Source organism: Dioscorea cayenensis, chromosome 12, assembly GCF_009730915.1.
Source record: "Dioscorea cayenensis subsp. rotundata cultivar TDr96_F1 chromosome 12, TDr96_F1_v2_PseudoChromosome.rev07_lg8_w22 25.fasta, whole genome shotgun sequence".
Taxonomy (NCBI): domain Eukaryota; kingdom Viridiplantae; phylum Streptophyta; class Magnoliopsida; order Dioscoreales; family Dioscoreaceae; genus Dioscorea; species Dioscorea cayenensis.
The window spans coordinates 15,964,916-15,982,036 of NC_052482.1; positions in this window are offsets into that span (position 1 = coordinate 15,964,916).

The window sequence follows — 17,121 nt, forward strand, 5'->3', positions numbered from 1 at the left end:
GTTTACTGAAACATTTTGATATTTACTGGTGTTATTGTTAATATGACAAGCTTCAGATAGCGTTTGTTTGGTTGAATTTCTTAATTTCAAGAAAACAATTGTTAACTAATTATAATTGTCAACAAATTGACGGTGGAGCTAAATGTTTGATTGAAATTAAATCAAACTATTCGAAAAATATCTTTCGACAAATTTCACTTAAATCATCATTGCAATAGGTGATTTGTAATGTTTTTTAGCTCATACAAAAAATTAGTTGTTCGATTTTTTAAAAAAAAAAAAATATAATTGGAAATTGAATTTAAAAAAAAAACATAATTGAGAATTTAATGCGTGACATGACTTATCTCCATTATAAAAAATAAATAAATAAATAAATTTTTCCGCAGGATGAATGTAGGGAAATATTGAAGTTTTAACATCAAATTATTAAACATTTATTAATATAACCCTCATAAAAATAAAGACAAAGTTACACAAAAATAATAGATTGTTAAATTATGAAAGTTTTTGGTATTATATAGAGGGATGTTTTTCTAGAAATTTTTCATTTAATGTAATATATAAATATATACATAATAATTTAAACTAATATAATTTTCCAATATATACATAAAATCTATATATGTAGTTAATATAAACTGTTATGATAAAATAAACATATAAAAGTAATTAAAGTATAATGAAAACATCTCTCATCACCAATCGTACTATTTTATGTAATAAAAGTTTGAACTCATTAAATAAGTGGTTTTGAGTTTGAATACTTAGAGCATCTTTAATGGATGCTTTCTAACGCTTAATGAGTGTTCAAAGAAAAGGAGGCCCATTATGAGCGCTCAACGGCCGTTGAGTGCTCAACCAGTGGGCCCATGAATAAAAAAAATTTTAATTTTTTTTTTAATTGAGCCGTTGGATCAACTTTTAATATTTTTAAAATTTAACCGTTGAGATGTGACAGTGACTCTTAATTAATTTTTTAATTTTTATTTTACCTCTATAAATACACCCACATACTCAAACAAACCTTAACATTCTTCTCCATTTTTTCATCTTCAAATTTTCAATTATATTATGGATAAAAATATTCCTCCATCTTCTCAAGCTCCGAATTTTCCAAATAATTTTCAAAATTTTTCATATTCTTTCTTCCCACCACATATGCAAAATTTCCAAAATTATTCTCAAAACCCACAAAATTATCCCACCTCACAAAATTTTCTCCATTTTTATCCAAATGTCCAAAATCAACCAAATTTTCCATAAGGCTATCATATGTTTTCTGGACCCGGTTTCATCAATCCAAGCATGGGTATGACAAGTCAACAAATCAATATTGAAACAAGTGGCTTTCAGATTCCTTCATGCGACCCCGAAAATTTGGATAAAAATTATCATGCCGATCAACAGAATACAACAGAAACATTCTTTTTCTGACTCTCAGTTTCCCCTTTTTTCCACACAACCAGTGATTGAGAATATCATTTTGAATGAAGACCAACATGAAGATCAAGTTGAAAAACGACAATCGTTGATACTAGCCACATGAAAGCTGAACAACTCGAGAATCATCATCTAATGTGTAATGTTATAAAATCAAAATAAACTAGCAGTTGTAAACTAACTGTTATAAACTAGCCGTTTGAACTTAGCCGTTATAAACTAGTCATTTGAAACCAGCCGTTATAAACTAGTCATTTGAAACTAGCTGTTGTAAACTAACTATTATAAACTAGCCGTTTGAACTTAGCCGTTATAAACTAGCCGCTGTAACTACTAACAGTATGAAAACTAGTCATTACATTGTGCTATATGTATATATATGAGAATAAATTCCATGCTTCTCCACTTAACAAATTCAAAGTTCTGTAAACTACATCACTTTGTTAAGATTCTAGATAATGGATCCTTCCCAGTTGGAACAAGTCAAGCAATTTTTGGTAGATGAGTTGATGGATGATTCAGAAGAAAAGATGTGTGCATTATTCGAGGAATGGGAGAGGTGGAAAAAAGGTAAATCATCTAGTGGCCCTAGAAGAATCCAAAGGCATCTGAATCATGGTCATGAAGCAGGACATGAAAGGCTTTTCAATGACTACTTCGCCGATGAACCTGTTTATCCTGATAATGTATTTCGTCGAAGATTTTGAATGCACAAGGCATTATTTCTATGAATCGTAGAAGCACTGGTAAGTTATTCAGAATATTTCCAATTAAGGGTTGATGCAACTGGTAAACTAGGGCTTTCACCACTTCAAAAATGTACTGTTGCTATTCGGCAATTAGCATATGGGGCACCGGCTGATCAGTATGACGAGTACATATGAATTACTAAATGTACTGCAACTGAATACCTATTTAAATTTTGTCGATGTATTATTGATATTTTGTAGCAAGATATCTAAGAAGACCCAATAATGATGATGTTGGGCGTTTACTTCAACTACATTCTCAGCGACCCGGCTTTCCTGGTATGCTTAGTAGCATAGATTACATGCATTGGCATTGGAAAAATTGCCCAGTCGTATGGAAAGGCCAATTTACTAGAGGGGATCAAGGAGTTCCAACAATTATGTTGGAAGTGGTTGCTTCAGCAGACCTATGGATTTGGCATGCATTCTTCGGAGCTGCTAATTCTAATAAAGATATCAATGTGCTCAATCAATCTCCTCTATTCAATGACGTACTTCTGTACTTCATGGACATGCTCCAGCAATTCAGTTCAATGTTAATGGTATAACATACACGAAAGGATATTATCTTGTTGATGGCATATATCCAAATTGGGCAACATTTGTGAAAAGTTTTTCATATCCGGAAGACCCAAAGAGAATCAAGTTCAAACAAATGCAAAGGGCTGGAAGAAAAGACGTTGAGCGAGCATTTGGCGTGCTTCAATCTCGATGGGCAATTGTTTGTGGCCTTGCTTGTTTTTGGCACAGGGAAAAGTTGAGAGATATAATATACACATGCATAATATTGCATAATATGATTGTTGAAGATGAAGGGGATACAATCACAAATTGGGATGACGAAAAAAGTGAATCGCCATTCCTCATCATTCGAGGGTGCAGTCAAGATTTTCAACAATACATAAGAAGAAATGCCGAAATACGTGATTAAGAAGTACACTATCAACTTCGATCCGATTTAGTAGAGCATATTTGGCACCACTTCGGAGGAAACGAAAACGAAAATTGATGCTTTTATGTCTTTTATTAATGACTTTAATTATGTAATATTTTTAGTATTTTCTAATTTAAATAAGTTATTTTTTTTATTTTTTGATGATCTTCATAAATTATTTTTTATTTATTCACATCACAAATTAATTGTTTTTTTTGTTTGAATAATATAGAACATTTTTATTATATTTTAAAATTTTGTTTTGAAATAGAATTTTAAATATGTTATTAAATTTTGTTTTAAATATTCAAGAATTTTTTAAATAACTATGTTTTATTGAAATATATTAATGTTAATAGTTTAAAAAATGGATGAAATAGTTGTGGGTCTTATTTTATAGTATAAATAATGAGAGATAGTTTAATGAGTTGATGTGTTGATTGTGGGTCATATTTTATAATATAACTATTATGGGAGATAGTTTAATGAGTAAGAGTTTAATATGTTGATGAGGTGGCATAACCATCAAACTCTAGGATAGTCTAACCACTAAAAATACCCTTATGTATGTGGAAAAAAAATTGTTATGAAAGAGATAACTCTTTAAAAAAAACTGTTACAAATAGTATAAGACCTAAAAACCTTTGACCTAAAAGATGAATGTGTTAAAAAAAAATAAATAAATAAACCTCATCCAAAGCCGGTAACGTGGCAGTGTATGTGTGTATATGCTGCTCAAATTGGTCCAATTCGAGTTCAATCTTCTCAATTTGATTATTTGATGAGGCAACCTCAACCTTGCTATCAAATTTCAAAATTAACTTCTGATTTCTACATTAGTTCTTGAATTTGTTTTATAATATTGTGATGATTTTGAAAACAATACAAAAGATATTATGAATAACAAAATAATAACCACCCTCAAGTCAAAATAATAGAAACTTTTTTTTTTTTAAGTAAATGGGATGTTAAGAGATTTATATCATTTGACAGTATTAGTTGATCTGAGTCGCTCATATATCTTATAAAAACAATAAAATAAAATAATGATGATTTTAAATATTATTATGAAATAAAAAATTTCATAAATAATTATTCTTAAAACAAAATTTATTAGTTGTGTTCATATATATAATCTCAAAATTAATGATCATAAGCAACAATCAATAATTATAATTGCATTATATTAAAATTATACTTATTATTAATTTCATTAAAAAATTGTAACTATATAATCTCCTCAAAATTAATGATCATAAGAACCAATCAATATATTAAATTTATATTTATTATTAATACCTTTTCTCCAGGCTTTTTTTTCTAAATAATGTAGTTTTTTATTTAATTAAAAAATAAGTATATTTTAAATTATTTATGAGTTTAAGTAAAACGGGAAGTGTGATCCCGATTTTAATTTATTTTAAAAAAAAAAACGGGATCATTCTTTCATTTTTAGTGCATTTGCACTAAAAACACGAAGGTTGATCCTGTTTTCAAGTTTTTATTTTTTAACTTTTAATTTTTTTTCATCCTTTTGGGAAAATGGGATCAATGATCCCGTTTTTAGTTTTTAATTATTTATTATTATTTTTAAAATTTTATACAATTTTTCATTTTAATCCTTTAAATATTTTTAATTACAATACTATTTTTAATTACTAGTTTCTTACACTCTAACCTCTCATTGTTTTATAATTATTTAAATAGATTATTTGTGATCTTTATAATACAATTTTTTTAAAAAAAAATTGTTATTTAAATAAAAATATTATTTGAAATTAGAATTATTATTGTTAATTATTAAAACAAGAATTATTTAATTAATATTTTGAATATTATTATTAGAGTGACAATTATTAAAGTAAGAGTTAGTGAAAATTATTTTTATTATTATTACACTGACACACAGGTAAATTACACACAAATATATCGTCCATATCATATGGCCTCCATATGAACTGTTTATAGAAAAAAAATATTCAAACAGGAAGCAGTTGTAATTTTGTATCTGTGTGTCATTTACTTGTGTGTAGTAATAATAAAAATAATTTTCAATAATTTCCACTCAAATAATTATCACTCTAATAAAAATAATATTCAAAGTATTAATAAAATAATTCCTATTTTAATAATTAATAATAATAATTCTAGTTTCAAATAATATTTTTATTTAAATAACATTTTTTTAAAAGAAATTGGGTTAAAAAGACTACAAAATAAATTATTTAAATAATTACAAAAGAAATGAGAGGTTAAAGTGCAAGAAACCAATAATTAAAAACAGAAATATAATTAAAAATATTTAACGGATTAAAATGAAAATATATAAAAATTTAAAAAAAATAATTAAAAAAAAACTAATATCGGGATCAATGAACTAAATCAATGATCCTATTTTCCCAAAAGAAAAAAAATTAAATAAATAAAATAAAATTTTGAAAACAAGATCAACTTTTAATTTTCAGTGCATTTGCACCGAAAACGGAAAGAATGACCCGGTTTTTTTTAAAATGAATGAAAACCGGATCACACTTCCTGGTTTACCTAAACTTGTAAATAATTTAAAATATATATATTTTTTAATTAAATTATAAATTATATTATTTAAAAAAATGCCATTTTTGAGTGCACTTTTAAAAATCATTTATAATTTGTTAGGTGACAGAAGAATCAAATTTCATGTGTACTTTTCAATAGGAGCTTGTACTCTTACCCCACATGACTACAATTTCTCATTTTGTAGAAAATAATCAAATATCACAAGGTTAAAGGTATTTTTCTCCTTATATTTTTAAAATATTAAACGTATTTTGCATATTTTATTTTTGCTGATATTTTTTCCATCTGCATCTTTAGAAATAACTTTGGTTGTCAATTGACATACAATGCGAGACATAATCATTCAATTCATTATCATATACATTAATACTTTTAGATTGGATTATAATTTTTTTTTATATTAATAGAGTAGAATTTATATCTGATTATATAACTAAATATCGTGGCTTATACTAAGATTGGTCCAAAAAAAGACTCAAATCATTTAAATAAGTGATTTTAAATTCAGATCTTTATATATATATATACACACATAAAAATTTACTCTACAATGAGCTCTTATTATCATTTTAGAGCATGTGACACCTTAAAACTTAATGTGCCAAAAATTAAAAGAAAGTATCCTAACATTCCACATATAAGGCAAAAAAAACATGAGTTCAATGAGGTGCTTTCTCCATCACTACATAAAGTATGAACGGTATATATATTTTTTTTTACAAAAAAAAATAAAGTTAATTTAAATTTAAAACATTAATTTTAAATTAGCCCCACACTGCCTAGCACAATGAAAAAATAAGTAAAGTGAATGAGGAGGTTGAGGATCGAATTCTTCCATCATTGTAACTTGTACACTATCATACTTATTTATTTATTTAATTTTTTTTTGTGGGACAACGTTTGTCATTTTTATCAAAATAAAATAAAATAAATTAGATTAAAAAATCAACATTGTTTACTTTGAATATAAAAAAACATTATAAAATCCTTCAACTTGTGATGGAAAAAAAGAATGCAAATATTGCATTTAATGGATTGGGCAATAAAAATTCTTGTAAAATATCTTTTGTAATAGGGTCAGTACTACTAAACTAAAGTCACTTTGATGGTGCCTTTTAGATATCACATGATTCTATTTTGTACCAAATCTCACTAAATAAATGACTAAATGATTTAATAATAATAAAAAAATCGTAACCAATGTTCGCATCACTGCCCTACTTTTGGGCAAAATAACTTGCCCTTAATTTGCTAATATTTTTCAAATTTTCAATTATTATTATATTTATCTTTTAACTCATCCGTTTTTCAGGATGAGGTACTAGAATATAAGAGAATAGACCTCTTCCAGCGGGTGTTTTTCTATATATAAAAATTTGAATTCAAAACTACTTAATTATGCTGATCAAAGCTCTACCATTAGAACTACACCTGTTTGATTTTTTTTATTTTCAATGTTATTGAAATTCATCACTTGTTGATCTATTACTTGGGGTACAGTCCATGTCAACCATGCCAAAAAAAAAGAAAATGTTTAGTAGGAATACAAATATTTTCGGATTATATATACACACACGTGAGAAATGTTGTTTTTTAATAACATTTAAAAATGTATTTTTGACAAATTTTCATTTGCACTAGCAATGTGGACTAGCATCTTAGTCTCTTATATGATGGTTGTTTGATAAAAAAAAAAAAATACAAAATAAGATCAACATTGCAACAAATTGGAAAAATAAAGTTTTATGGTAAAATAAGAAAATCTAATATTAAATTGAGGGTAAAGTTTAAAATGTAATTTTCTTTTATGATATTGATGTTCAATGATACATTGCCATAAAGGTTTATAATTTAAATTAAGTATTTTAACATTAAATTTAATGTTTTTAATTAATGGTAGTTACTTGTTAATAACAACAAGTGTTAGTGCAACCGCACTATTTAAATTGGCATGATTTGACATCAAGGCAGATGATGTGGCAACCATGGTGACAAGGCATAATTGATGACATGGCAAGCATAGTGACATGGCATGGAGACTTGGAGTGCAAGGCAAATATCTTGAAGATCATGGTGGAGATATTTTTAGTAAGTCTACAACATGTGGTCAAACATCTTGAAGATCATGGTGAAGCTATCTTAAAGATCTTGGTGGAGTTATTTTTGGCAATGCAATATATTTTGAAGACAAGATCATATCAAGACCATATTTAGAGAGATATGGTTGAAGACTAAATATGGTGGAGCTTAATTAAGGAAAGATCTATTCATGGTGTGAATGAAGATATGATTTAAAGAATCCTTGATGAGGATTGATTGAAGTCTATTGAAGGCAAGATTTGAGGACCAAACTTGGATGAATTGAAGATCAAGTTTGGAGAATCTTTGAAGACCAAATTTAGGTGAATTGAAGACTAAGTTTGGCAAGTTTCGTGAAGACGCTAGCAAGGGACGCTGCGCCCTCTGGCGAAGGGACCGCATGATGAGGAACCGAGGGAGGTAGGCTAGTTGCCGGCAGTCGGGATCGGGAGATTTGGCTGCATCGACTCAGACTAAGCATGACCGGGAGGTTGATGGGTTTTTGAGGTCGTCCCGCAACGTAACGTGAACTCGCTCAAGTCGAGCATGCGTAGCCATGTTGCAACTTATGTTACTACAGTGAGTTGCAATGACCTAATTTCAGCGAGGGTTTTTAAATTAGTAGCCACGGAGATTCTAAAGAGAGTATGTGCTATATTTGGAACGTTGAGGCGTCTATATAAGCTACCTTGCTCGTAGATTGTAGAGTGTGACTCTTGAGTGACTCTTGAGAAGAGTGTGTGAGCACCCGCACAATCTAGAGAGGGTAGTGATCTTTATTGTTGAGAGTGTGAGTGACGAGTGTTTGTACTCATCTATTTTTTTACCTCTTTTTAGTGGATTGTTTATCTCCCGGGCTTGGCCCCCCAGACGTAGGTGAGTGGACGCCGAACTGGGTTACCAACGTTGTGTGTCTCCTTGTGTTTGTTTGTGTGTTTTTTTTATTGGTTTGTGTGAGACTTCTATGAGTGCTTAGTGTTACTTATACCCACAAACCACACCGGAGGAACTAACAAGTGGTATCAGAGCCTTGGACGCCGTTTTCACTTTGGTTTCAAAGTCGGCGAGGTCCTAACAAGTTCCATTGATGGCCGGAAAAGAAGGAGCCTCCGTCACACGACCACCGTTGCTAAATGGATCCAACTATCCATATTGGAAGGCACGCATGAAGGCGTTTATCAAGTCCATTGATGGGAGTGCATGGATTGTTGTAGAAGAAGGATGGTCTCCTCCTACTCTAGTTGATGAAGACAAGAACGTGATCATGAAGAAGAAAAGCTGTTGTAGTGTCGAAGACATGCGCAAAGCTAATGCTAATGGGAAAGCTCTCAATGCAATCTTTGGAGGAGTTGATGAGAACTAGTTCAAGTATATTGCAACATGCGAGTGTGCCAAGAAAGCTTGGGAGATTCTTCAAACCATACATGAAGGTACCAACTTGGTAAGAGAATCCAAACTTCAAATGTTAACCACTATGTTCGAAAATCTCAGGATGGGAAAAGATGAGACGATAGCCATGTTCAATGCCAAATTGATGGACATTGCAAATCAAGCCTACCAGCTCTGCAAGGAGTACTCGGATAAAAATCTAGTCCGGAAGACTCTTAGATCACTCCCAAGAAGATTTGATGCAAAAATCTCGGCAATAGAAGAAGCAAGAGATATTTCAACTATGAAACTGGATGAGCTGATGGGGTCTTTGCAAGCATATGAGATGAACCTTAATCCTAAAAGAAGAATAGAAGATATAGCCTTGAAGGTGGAAGCAATAAAACAGAAGGAGTTACACCAGGCTGTTATAACAGAAGATGAAGACGAAGAGGATAGAGAAATTGTTTTCTTGTCAAGAAAGATGCATGACATGCTCAGAAGATACAAGACACAAGGCAAGAAATTTCAAAGAAAAGATGGTCTAAATAAAGAAAAGGAAGAAGTCGAAGATCATCACAAAAAGGAAGAAATTGAAGATCGTCTCATGAAGATCAAGTGTAGAGAATGTGGAGGCTTTGGGCACTATCAGCCGAGTGTGCTAATACTCTCGTAAAAGAAAGGAAAATCACTAAATGCTAGATGGAGTGATGACTCGATGGTAGCAATCAAGAAGACGATGAAGGAAGTCTCGAGCAACCATCATACGTCATTTCCTCGCCGTGATGAATGGATCTCACTGCTGCGTAATATGTTGCAACATCGCCTACAACATCCACTCGAAACCGACGAAAGTGAGTACAATGAGGTAACATGAAAATGATCTTCTCACAAACTATAAAACTCATAATGAACAGATTTAATGATATGATGTTGCAAAACCAACGCTGGAGGAAGAGTTGAGTATATGTAAAGAAAAAGTCGCTCAATGCTCGAGAAGACCTTGGACTCCATGAACAAGGGTAACGCTAAGCTTGACGAGATTCTTTCAGCTTGGAAGAACTAGTAAAGACCGACATGGTATTGGGTATATTGGAGAAAGCTCAAGTGTCAAGACGAAGATTCGGGGAGTTGTGTTTGTCAAGTCAACTCGCCCAACAAAACGTTAAAGAAAAACAAGTCAAAGCAAGGGAAGAACCCAAAAAGTGAAGTGCCTACATGCTTTCATTGTGGAGAAACCGCCACATAAGACCCAAGTGCAACAAATTGAAAGAAGACTTGAAAAAGTGGAAGAATAATTGGACATGAAGAAGCAATCATTAAAAAGAAAAGTCGAGGGAAGACTATTGTAATCAAGAAATTGTGGATTCAAAAAGGTAAAGTACCAAGAGAAGAAGAAGAGTCCTCCAATTCGAGTTTTGAAGATGGTGATAAATCGGACAGTACAACATTATGGTACAACAATGAATATGTCTGACTGAGGTCCCATGAAGTCAATCAAGCAAAACACTCCAAGGAGTGAAAAATCTCTTGATGTCTCTCAAAGTTTAAAATCAAAAAAAAGGAAATAAAAAGGAGGGAAAATAAAAAATATATATTCAAAAAGGAGAGGGATTATTTTTGAAAAGAGATTTTTTTTAAAGGGTGCCTTGGAAGTTATAACTAATTAATGGGGGCATAAAAACCCTAATATCCCAATTTGTTTCCAAAGATTGTTTTTGAAATCAGGAGAGAGAGAGAGAAGAAAGAAACGAAGACAGTGAAAAAAATGAGGACAAAGAGGATGGCCCGCCGTGCTCCACCAACCCCACAAGAAATTGCTGCCCGAATTGCTGAAGTAAGGATGAGAGGGACTGATTCTGGTGGAAGCCCACCAAAGAGAGAAGAATCAGAAGATTTTGGGAAAGCGATTGTCCCTTATGTCTCCCCTCAGGATGCTGAAGTAAGAGAAGCGGGAACATCGTCTCAAGATTTACCTTCAGGTGTCAAAGATAGAGATGATCTCTTGAGATGGGTTCGTGAGTCTTTTCCAGGTGCTTATGTTCAGAGAACAGAGGAAGATGAACAGGAGGACTCTGCTACAGTTCCAGAAGGCGAAGGTTCAGAAGAACAACAGGCTAGGGTTGAAGATGCTATAGAAGAAGAAGTGACCCCAACACAAGCAGGAGAGGGAAGCGGAGATGCTCCCACTAGTGCTGAAGAAGAGGCTGCTACTATCCTAAGTGAAGTTCTGGGTGATCTACACCGACATGTTGAAGCACCTATAGAAACAGAACATGTCGCAGCGCCGGGTACAACATCTTCTGCAACATCAGATAGTTCACATAGTTCTGATGAGATCCCATTAAAAGATCGAGTTGCCTAGATTGTCAAAAGGAAGAAAGTAGATTCTGAAAAGAAGGCCCAGTCAGGAAAGAAAATTCAGAAAAAGGAGAAAACTAGCAAGTCCAAAAGAAAATCTTTCTCTGAACCTGAAGTAGAAGCCTCCCTAGGGCACAAGAAAAAGGTGTACTCGAAGCAAGAAAAATGGGGAGAAACCATCAGCAAGTTCTACGAAAGGAAAAAGAAGAAGAAAGCAACCCAACAGGCAAAAAGACAATGATGAAGACAGATTTCGTGACAAAGCATCCAAGAAGAAGTTTGAATCTGTTGAAGAGAGAGGTATTGTGGTTGAAAGGATGATTGATGAAGAAGCTTTTTGAGAAGTATGGGTTAACCGAGTCAGCTGCAACAAAGAAGTTTATACAAGTCTCGCAACATTTTCGTAAAAGCTACAGCTTGTCATTGGTCCAAGAGTTTTACAGTAATTTACTACCATCTGACAAAGGCATTACTAGAGTCTATGTTCGAGGTAAGTGGATCCCTTTTACTCCCACTTGTCTGAATAAATTCTTGGAGTTTAAACCAGAGGTGAAAAGGAAACTTTGAAGAAGCGGCTTGAGTTGAATGAAGAAGTTCTGAAAGAAATCACTGGAGGAAGAACGGAGTCATGGGGAGTAGAAACAAGACTCCCAGCATCCACCCTTATGGCCAAGTACAATGTTCTCGCTTAGACTTGGCATTCGGAATCGTTACCAGTCCCCACACAATTCCAATATAGTGAAGGAGCTCGCGCTTTTTATTGTTTCGTCGTTGGTACCGGCAAGAAGTTCAACTGGGAAGGCCGATTTTTCCGGAATATTGTAAAAGAAGCTGACTGTACAAGCTCCTTGACATCACTTGGGTATCCCCTGCATCGCGTCGCAGAGATTTGTTACAACATGGAGTACAACTCGTGAAGGGAGAAGCAATCACAGCAAGTAAAGATGTCAAGATTTCTCGAGTCGCTCACCCCGTGTAAGAAAAATTGATTTACCAGTAGGGAAGGGTGTCTCCACCACCAATGCCCCGAAAATGAAGAAGAGGCGGATCTATTGGTAGAAGAAGAATATGAGAAGATGTTGAAAAGAGCAACTAGAAGATGTGGAGAGGAGGCAATCGAGCATTATCTCGCAAAATTGTTTATCATTGCCAAACAAAAGCGTAAGATTATATCTCGCCTCGGAAATTCTTTGAGAAGAAGAAGAAGAGAGAAGACGATGGCCACAACTCGTGGGTGAGATGAAGACCAGTGAAACCCCGAAGAAAGGGGGGAGTTGTCGAAGATGGTAGTAACAAAGCTTGCAACAGCTCATGAAGACTTCGGCATCAATTATGTCGCAGAGGGGAGAAGTGTGCTTGCACCGAGATCCCGACTAGTTATTTGTTTTTTTCATTTCTTGGGCATTTGAACATTTAGTCTTATTGTGTTGAACATTGTTATGTTTGTCGACTCATTATGGTTAATCGTATTTTTGTCTCACTAGTTGCAGCTTTGTAATATTTTTCTCAAGTATTTTGTAAGCAACTAGATGATATCTTGTGTCAGTCCTAGTTTCTGTTCTCCAGTTGATGTTGTACCTGGAAGTTATAACGAAAGATCGCTTTAGTCTCGTGTCCGTGTCGGTGTTGTAACGTAATGTTGTAACGAGAGTCGGGCTCAGTGCGAAGCGCTTGTGTCAAATTATGCCAAAGGGGGAGATTGTTAGTGCAACCGCACTATTTAAATTGGCATGATTTGACACCAAGGCAGATGACGTGGCAACCATGGTGACAAGGCATAATTGATGACATGGCAAGCATAGTGACATGGCATGGAGACTTGGAGTGCAAGGCAAATATCTTGAAGATCATGGTGGAGATATTTTTAGTAAGTCTACAACATGTGGTCAAACATCTTGAAGATCATGGTGAAGCTATCTTAAAGATCTTGGTGGAGTTATTTTTGGCAATGCAATACATTTTGAAGACAAGATCATATCAAGACCATATTTAGAGAGATATGGTTGAAGACTAAATATGGTGGAGCTTAATTAAGGAAAGATCTATTCATGGTGTGAATGAAGATATGATTTAAAGAATCCTTGATGAGGATTGATTGAAGTCTATTGAAGGCAAGATTTGAGGACCAAACTTAGATGAATTGAAGATCAAGTTTGGAGAATCTTTGAAGACCAAATTTAGGTGAATTGAAGACTAAGTTTGGCAAGTTTCGTGAAGACGCACAAGGACGTGCGCCCCTTGCGAAGGGACTGCATGATGAGGAACTGAGGAGGTAGGCTAGTTACCGGCAGTCGGGATCGGGAGATTTGGCTGCATCGACTCAGACTAAGCATGACCGGGAGGTTGATGGGTCTTGAGGTCGTCCGCAACGTAACCAGAACTCAGTCAAGTCAGCAGTCATGGCCATGTTGCAACTTATGTTACAACAGGAGTTGCAACAGCTAATTTCGGCAGGTTTTTAAATTAGTAGCCACGGAGATTCTAAAAGAGGTATGTGCTATATTTGGAACGTTGAGGCGTCTATATAAGCTACCTTGCTCGTAGATTGTAGGTGTGACTCTTGAGTGACTCTTGGAGAAGAGTGTGTGAGCACCAGACAATCTAGAGAGGGTAGTGATCTTTATTGTTGAGAGTGTGAGTGACAAGTGTTTGTACTCATCTATTTTTACCTCTTTTAGTGGATTGTTTATCTCCGGGCTTGGCCCCCCAGACGTAGGTGAGTGGACGCCGAACTGGGTTACCAACGTTGTGTGTCTCCTTGTGTTTGTTTGTGTGTTTTTTTTTATTGGTTTGTGTGAGACTTCTATGAGTGCTTAAGTGTTACTTAATACCCACAAACCACACCGGAGGAACTAACAAGAAATTAAATTTTATAAAATGAGCAAATAAAAATTAGTCCGGACCTAACTCCATGAGGTTTTCAAAATCAAAAAATAATAATAAGAATGAAAATATTTTAAAAGAACAACATTTAAAATAAACATTTTTTTAAAACAAGCATTTCCTGAATTCTAATTTTCCCCTTCAATATTGATAATTGCAAAATTCTAAAAAAATTGTGAAAAATACAAATTTACTGAGAAATATATAAGTATATATTGTGACTTAAAACAAAAACTATCTTTCTAAGGTGCAATAATCTAGCAAATTACTATTATATTAGGCAAATTCACTTGCCCCGAGTCGTGTTTTTGTTTTTTGTTTTGTTTTGTTTTTTACAATTTTGATGGTTGTAAGACAATATTGTATGTAGACATATAATTTAAAATACAAATAAAACATTTTAATTAATACAATTATAACATCATACACTGAGTTTTTATGAGAAAATGAGTAAAGCAAATGTAAATGAAACATATGCATGAAGAGAACCTTTCAAAAAAAGTTAAAAAAAAAAAAGAAGAAAAAAATAGAAGAGAAACTAAAGGGTAAAGAAACTTTAATTACACAATAATAAATATCATAGAACTATTTAAACAAATTAAAATCAAAACCACTGACTTAGGATCATAGTCACATTTTTTTACAAATACATTCACTTTTCTGGGGTTTCAACATCTCCCATCCTTGAATTTTTAATTTTTGATATTTTAACATCTTCAAATTCTTCTAATTTTCTTAGATATAAACTAAGGTAGAAAGCCATTTTCAATGATGACTTGCAAGTTGGCCTTAAAAAAAAAAAGTAATGATCAAATAGTTCCTTATAATGTAAACTGTTGGGGTACATTTTCCACAAAATAAATATTTTTCGGTCACTATAATTGGTTTCAAAATTTTAATGAAATATTTAATGTAAAACTAATAAATGCAATTAAATGTTTTCAAAAGTTTAATGAAATATTTAATGTAAAACTAAAAAATGCAATTAAATGTTTTCTATTAATAATGCCATATTTAATTCAAACAAATATTTAAATACAATAATTTTTTTAAAAAAATTTATAATTGTTCTTCTAAATGCTCTCACATCAAATTGTACTACTACTTTAAGTATATGTATAGATTAGATAAATTTTCTGGCTTTGCATCAAGATTTTCACAAATTTTTGAGGCAATATGTATATATATATTTAAAGTAGACGTATAATCCACAAGAATTTTTTTTATTTTTTATTTTTAGAAATTTTCCTATTGCATTTAAGTCATTTAATACAAGTTTTTGTTTTGTATTAAATGTGATATTAGTAATGAGAGAGGTTTTCAATTCCATTATGCATTAAATATTCTATTATATATTTCAAACATATTATAATTATTAAAAATTTATTTTTATTTTATGGAAATAAGTGTACTGACATAATGTTTGGAGTATATTTCTTAGAACTAGTCCAAATATCAAGCTCTGGATATTAGATTAATTTGTTCAATCTTCAGATCATTCGATAAATGTTAGGTTAACAAAAATATTTTAAAATATTATTTTAGAATTATAAATTATTTTTTTATTTGTTTGATATATAATATCATGTTAATTATAAAATAAATAATTTAAAGGGACAAAAAAACAATTTGTTAATCACTTAGTATAACTATGAATTAAAAAAAAATCTTAACGTACAAATGCTTCAACCATAGTTATTAAAAAACCAAAAACCTAAGCACTATTTTTTTTTACAATTTCTTAATTTAATGGAAATTACATTTTATTTTTTTAACATAAAAATAAATGTAATGAAAGAATGAAATTTTTTTTTCCAAAAAACAAAATTGTGCTCACTCGAGTCACAAAAATCCTAGAGATTCAATAGGTTTAGTTAAAGGTGGTCAATATCACACTAGGTTTATTACATAAATGACCCAAATTAGATATCTAAATTGATTTAGGTATCAAGTCATGTGGTCTGTCTGTTTGGGTTTAATAATTATATGAAAAATAGACACTGAAGTTTGTGGGTCGTATATTTTCATTAATGGTAGACATTGATTATTTTTGGCTTTTATAAAAAACTAGATAGTGTTATAGTTGAAAATTCAAAAATGTCCAAACACTGTACAAAATTTGAAAAACAGAAATATGAGAAATCAAATGACAGAAGGTGTTGGAATTTCATAAATAGAATAAATTTTTCAACAAAGTGTATTAGCAAAATTTTAATGAAGAACAACAATATAATTTAGAGCTGGTTTGTTGATCACTTGAATTAATGCTCAAAATAATAATTATCGTGGATTTGATTCTTTCAATATGTTATCAAAAAAGTTATGAAATATATCATTGCTTAATTACATTGATTTTGCCTTTTTATTTATTTTCAAAATATAAATTTCGTTTTAGTTTTGGGTTGTTTTCTACTGGGTATTTTTTTTTCATTTATAGTTACTTTGTAAGTGTTCTCTTACGTATTCTAAGAATAATATGATAATTTATTTAATTTAATTATTTTGTTTATATTATATGTTTATATGCAATATTGCCAAAATTCTATATCAGTTTTGTTTAATTTTTAATTGTTTTGTTACTATTACTTGCATCATTTTATTAAATTGTTAATTAGAAAAATTTTGGGTTAATAATATAGAAAAAAATTCTATTAAAATTTATATTACAAATAAAAATACATATCTTAAAATTATTACAATTGCAAAAATCCCACCGCATGATGAGAGAATCTAGCTGGATATAAA